Source organism: Arachis hypogaea, chromosome 5, assembly GCF_003086295.3.
Source record: "Arachis hypogaea cultivar Tifrunner chromosome 5, arahy.Tifrunner.gnm2.J5K5, whole genome shotgun sequence".
In the NCBI taxonomy this organism is placed as follows: domain Eukaryota; kingdom Viridiplantae; phylum Streptophyta; class Magnoliopsida; order Fabales; family Fabaceae; genus Arachis; species Arachis hypogaea.
In genome coordinates this window covers 6,915,117-6,921,537 of record NC_092040.1, presented here as the reverse complement: position 1 = coordinate 6,921,537, position 6,421 = coordinate 6,915,117, and the positions used below count along the sequence as shown (strand labels likewise).

Sequence of the window (6,421 nt, the reverse complement as noted above, 5' to 3'; positions counted from 1 at the left end):
TCACCTATGCAACAAAAGTATAAATTGACACTCACAGATTCCAGTGGATTATCCACAAATTCACAAACGCTTTTGCCCTTGCAAATGACCTGCTTATTTAGTCGTTTTGATTGAATCATACTTGGGCTCTGGATGCTGCGTCTTTGGAGCACAAACCCTTGGCTCCCCGATTTGGTTCTGGCATTAGCATCTATAGTGTTCAGAAATGGTGTGGGTGGCAGGAAACATTCAACTGCATCTGACCAAATGAAGCTTCGTATTCAAAAATGGATCTTGATTGTAGCCAAGACTGAGCTGTCATCTGTAAAGGATGCTGCAGAAGATGGATATTCGACCAACAGAAATTCTCTGCCTTTGATAGGCTTGTGTCCATGCTGGTTGTGTTATTGAAAAAGAATTCCGATATATGAACTGAAAGGTATCCATGACTAGATGAATAAAGAAATATAGAACTATTTATTTCTGAATGTTTCAACCTCCTCAGTATTCATTCAGTCTAAATAATATGAAGAGGCCTTTAGATGCCCAATATACATAACTCTTCATTTACAGTGCAACTGAAGCAATAGCATAAAGCAATATAATTTGCCAGTGCATTACAATTTTTTTTTTCCCTTAAAAAATCCAATGAAATGCACTCGGACAAATTGCAAAATAAATGCATAAATAGAAAAATAAAAATTGAAATCCTAGAAAAGAGTTTCATTCTAGCAGTGCTAAAGGAGTCAGCATTATCTACACACTGTATTTTGCTGCGTCCTTTCATCTACCATTCTCTTTTCATATAACAAACAATTGAATAAACTAGTTAGTAATCTACAAGAGACCTTGAAGCTGTGATAACCAACCATAAACAATCTTCTGAACAGAGTTATTATGCACAACAAAGTTCTTCAAACACGGATCTTCTTCAAGCGAGCTGCGATTGGCATGCCTAAAAATCCAACCAACAAGCTGAAGAACCATTGAACCAGAGTTAGAGGTGTTGTGTTTGCAAAGGTTCCCAAGTACTCCACTATTATGATTTGGAAGAAAACAGTAGCAGTAAGGACACCCACGAAAACATGATTGTTTAATATGCCTTTGAAAACATCTATTTCCTCCATCTCACGTGAGTTAATCTCATTGAAAACTGCAACCAAAACAGCCATATGTAGGTAAATTTTGCAACAGTTAGTATAACTGAAATATCATGTGCTTCGAATTTAGTCATTTACCTGACAGAAGACAAATGTTGAAATGAGTGTTTAAACAGATCCGAGTTAGGCGTCGAGCGAAATATCGATTCCCTTGACTGAAGAAACATATACCATAAACTGATACAATGATGTCCAAGATGTTCCTCCACATGACATTGCTGATAAATTGCCTTCTTCAACAGGCAACGCTTCATTAAATCATCATTCGGAGGTTCAGTTGCTAGTGCTAGTGCTCCCAGTGTATCCATGATCATGTTCACCCACAAAAGTTGAACAGCTGTGAGGGGTGCACTTCCTGTTGAGATAATGAATCCAATATAATTAGAGACAAACCGATAAGAGGTTCATAAATGACATTGAAAGTAGACAAACTAAGCTAATTTTCTAACCTGTCACACATGCTGAGGTGAAGTTCACTATCAATGCAACCACATTAACCGTTAACTGAAACTGCACGAATTTTTGAATATTTATGTAAACAGAACGTCCCCATTTGGCCACTGTCACTATTGTGGAGAAGTTGTCATCTAGAATTATGACATCAGCACTTTCTTTTGCAACCTGCACAATGCAAGAGTTATGGAATTAATTAAGATCATTAATGACTAAAACTTAACACAATACTATTTAAATTGCACTTACCTCAGTTCCAGCAATGCCCATAGCAAGTCCAATGTCAGCTTCATGAAGTGCTGGAGCATCATTTGTTCCATCTCCAGTTACAGCTACAACTTCCCCAAACGTGTTACGCAAGTGTTTCACCAATGTATGTTTGTCTAAAGGCGACGACCGAGCCATAACCTGAAAAAGGAAAAGTATGTCACAAGTCACAACTATTGTTAATGGAAGTATTAACTATTAAACAATGAATAATTTATTTGATAGAATGAAAGAATTACCTGAATTTTGGGAATGAGTTTAAGCAATTCTTCCTCACTCTTCTCTCTAAACTCTGGACCTTCAATGGCTATGCCATCATCTGTTAAGATCCCACATTCCCTGGCTATAGCCTTGGCAGTATTGATATTATCTCCTGTAACCATCCTCACTGTGATTCCAGCAGAGCGGCATACTGCTACAGATTCCTTAACGCCGGGGCGGACCGGATCCTTGATACCAACAATTCCTATACAAGTATAGCCAGAATCAGGAATTGGATCCTCGGAAGAGAATCCATTATCTAATTCTTTATAGGCAAGGCATAATGTTCTGAGTGCCTCATTAGCAAACTGGTCTATTGTAGCCTTGAGATGGTTACTTGATTCTTCATTGAGCAGGACAACCTCGCCGGCAGAGTTAAGCACCTTGTCACAAGAGGCCAGGATGATCTCAGAAGCACCTTTGCAGTGTGCACGCAATCCACCACCAGGGAGCTCCACCACAAGGCTCATTTTCTTCTTGGTGGAGTTGAAAGGCTCAACTTTAACAACATTGCATTCTTGTTTCTCTGCTTGAAAATCTCCACCAAGTGACAAGCCAAACTCCAAGATTGCAGTCTCTGTTGGTGTCCCTAAGATCTCTCGCTTCCCATGTTTGTTAACCACAACCTCTCCTCCAGTGTTGTTGAATATTGACTGAAGGAGCAGTTTCATGGAAGAATCAGAAAGCTCAGAACACAAATCAGAAGCCTTATTGTTACTCACTTCATTGGTGTTCATACAAATGCATGTTTTCACAACAGTCATGTGATTAGTTGTTAGAGTTCCAGTCTTGTCACTGCATATAGTTGTGGCAGATCCCATGGTTTCGCACGCGGCCAAATGCCTCACAAGGGCCTTATCATTCATCATCTTCTTCATGGCGAAGGCAAGGCTCAATGTCACAGCCAGTGGCAGCCCTTCTGGGACAGCAACAACTACTATGGTAACCGCGACAGCGAAGAATTCCAGCATCTCCAAAGCATCATCTCCATTCCAGCTCCATATTCTCCTTCTTGGAGCTTACGGCTCACTAGTCCTTGCACAAGAACCGCGAATGTAACCACGGCGAAGAAGAGGCCTATCTTGCCAATAACGGTTGCAACTCCATTCAATTTAACCTGTAATGGAGTTTCATCATCTCCACCTTCACTCAGAGTTGCCATCAACTTCCCCCATTGAGTCCTCATTCCCACAGTGGTAACCAACATCTTGCAAGATCCATCTTGAACCTTGGTTCCAGAAAGAAGAAATGGATACTCAGAGTTCACCATAACTGGTTCACTCTCCCCTGTCAAGCTTGATTCATCAATCAACACAGAGAATCCAGAGAGAAATAGTCCATCAGCAGGTACTTGATCACCAATTGAAAGATGCACAATATCACCAGCAAGTAATTCATATATTGACATCTTCTGCCTGCAACCGTCTCTTGTTACCTGAACTGAAATCTTCTTCTTCTCCTTGTCCAAATCTTTGAATTGCAATGACTGCCTGTAATCACTGGTTGCTGTCACAAACACAACCAGTAGTATGCTGGCAACAATGCCAAGACCATCATGCGCTCCCTTTGGCCAACCTTCTGTTGCAATGCCAACTATCAGAGACACAAAAGCACACACTCCAAGTATCATCAGAGTCATGTCTTGAAGGGCTTCCCAAACAAAAACCCAGAAACTCTTGGCTTCGCTTTCGGCGAATTTGTTGATCCCATATATGTCTTGTCTCTTGCTCAGTGAATCAGGATCACTGCTAAGCCCCTTGCTGGTTGATGTAGAAAGCTTCTCTGCAATGCCATCAACCCCACCATGAGATTTCAGCTTCTTCACATCATGGCCTTCAACAATAGTCCCCAATTCATCACCACTGATTTCGAAACCTGCTGCTTTAACTTCTTCAGGTACTTTTTCATCACTTGGTTTCACTTGTGCACCTGAGGATGTCATCATGAGTAAATACTAAATACATTGAACCTTGAACTCGTTCGCTATTCAGTATAATGCTGATGAAAATCCTTACCTTGGATAAATTGAAATGCTGCTTTGGAAACCAAAACTGCCACCTTCAGCTTCTCCTGCAATATAGAGGGAACAATAAGTCTTCATATTGTTTATAATATTGGAAAGCAGAAACATAAACAGCTTCTTAGTATCATTAAAAACAGTGAACATCAAAAAACATGAAAAGATACCTTGTTGCCAAGACGCATGGCATCTGCTTCTTGTCTCTTGGAGAGATTTGCAGTGAAACGGAACCTTCTTTTGGGGTTCTTGACCATCCCACATAGCTTCCTCCATCTCTCAAGTGCTTCTTCAGATGAATTCTTAGGCTTCACATCAAAATTCTCTTTTAGGTAGCTTTCCATCATCTTCTTCAAACTTCTCCAACGAACCAACTTTTGCTCACTAAATAACAACAATAATCTGCTTCCTATTAACTATGAAGTGTGAAACATGAAATATTCAAATGAATTCGGAGAGATTCGGTGAGACCCCTGTCATATAATGGGTGTGACTATTTCCTGCGTTTCCTAGCAACCTTCTTAGAAGTTAGGTGCGAAACTTTGAATGAAATGTGATTTTCGTGGAAAAAGAGAGAGACACTGTAAGTAAAGCTTGGTGGGGGGGACCCTGAAAAAAAATAAAGACAAAAGTGAAGTTTCTCAGAACCTCATCCTGTCTTGAAGAATCAGAAAAGATCAAAAGAGAACATAGTAAGAGGATATTTGAAACAAGGCTTGAATAACGGTTCTGTTGATGTTTTGTTTATTGTTGGGAGATATAAGGGTCAATGTCTGCGCCCGCCTAATACTTAAGGAAGGAAATCTAGAAGACCATATGTTCTTGTAAATTGTAAAACTTATATATAATGAAACCAATAAATAAAGAGAAATGAGAAATCACCTAGGGTCCGTTGACAAGCTTCAAAAGCTATTCTTTTTTTGAGTTTTTTATTTATAAAAAATAATAGTATTATTGTCTGATATCATTTTTAAAGTTAAATTATAATTTTTAAAAAAATTTATTTAAGTATTTATAAAAAATAAAAAAAATTATAATAAAAATTTTTTATCATATTTTTTAAAAATAATTTTTTTTAAAATAAAAAAATTAAATATAAAATAATTTATTTATAAGATATTTTTAATATAATTATTTATTATTTAAATTAATTTTTTAAAAAAATTAATTAAACTGTTAAATTTTCATTTTCAGCTTTAATTTATGAATTTTTTTTTGTTTATGGTATTTTTCAATCTGACAGGTTAAGGATTAAGTAGGGATGTTCTCATAAAGACGCGTAAAACATTTTTTGTAAAGACACTAATGTACTGCGTTATTATTGGACGTATTAATGAATTTGTTATTTTTTAATTTTTTAATAAATTAGAATAAAATCGATTTTTTTATAACAATAATAATAAACCTAATTGTTATCAAATTCGGTCGAACCGACTAATTTACATAACCCACTCGATTATGGTTTTTTTTAAACAAAAATTAAGGATATATTTGTTTTTTATCAAAAATTTAAACATGATTCGATTTATATTGTGTAAATTGATCGGATTAAATCGGGTTTAATAATTATAATACGGATAATTGAGTTTCTTATTATTGCTATAATAAATCAATTTTGTTCTAGTTTATTTAAAAATAAATTATTAATTAATTTAATAAAAATATCCAATAATATCATGACACATATAAACATCTTAACAAAAAAGATATTTTTAATGCCTTTACCAAAATGATCACCAAAAATTAATTCGTTGCAAATTTAAGTTCTATTTAATAGTTTGTCATAATCAATAAATGATCGCATATACAAAATAAAATTTAAACTTGCTTACTGAACGAGCTCGATTAACCAAATTTTGGTTTGCTTTAATTTATGATTTAATGATGCGAAATTGCGAAAGCCGAAAATACACCACTAGCACTACTTTATGTCTTTTTAATTTAAACATTTTGTCTAAGTTAAAGGACTTTATTTATTGTTGTGGAACACGACGCAGCATTGTTTCATGCCTTTATGATGCTGCTGCTCCTCCTCCTCTAATATTAAATCCATCACCGCGTTTTTTCATTCTTAAATTGGTAACGAATGATAATAATATCATCAATCAATCAGTGCCTGAGAAGTAAAGAAAAAGAAAAAGCATCTTCAATTGAAAACGCGTAAAAGGACATCGGAAGAGAAAATTACAAATAAAACATACCGCGTCAAGGACGTGTTTGGTGGGCGCAGAATGACTCGGACCTTTTCGCTCAAAAATTCAGCAATTCGGGCCGTCTCCAAACA

At 36.4% G+C, this 6,421-nt stretch overlaps 1 pseudogene; it reads right to left on the bottom strand.

The window, feature by feature from the left end:
* Nucleotides 1–440: 440 nt before the first annotated feature.
* Nucleotides 441–4,966, bottom strand: LOC112800496 (calcium-transporting ATPase 2, plasma membrane-type-like; annotated as a pseudogene).
* Nucleotides 4,967–6,421: the final 1,455 nt, after the last annotated feature.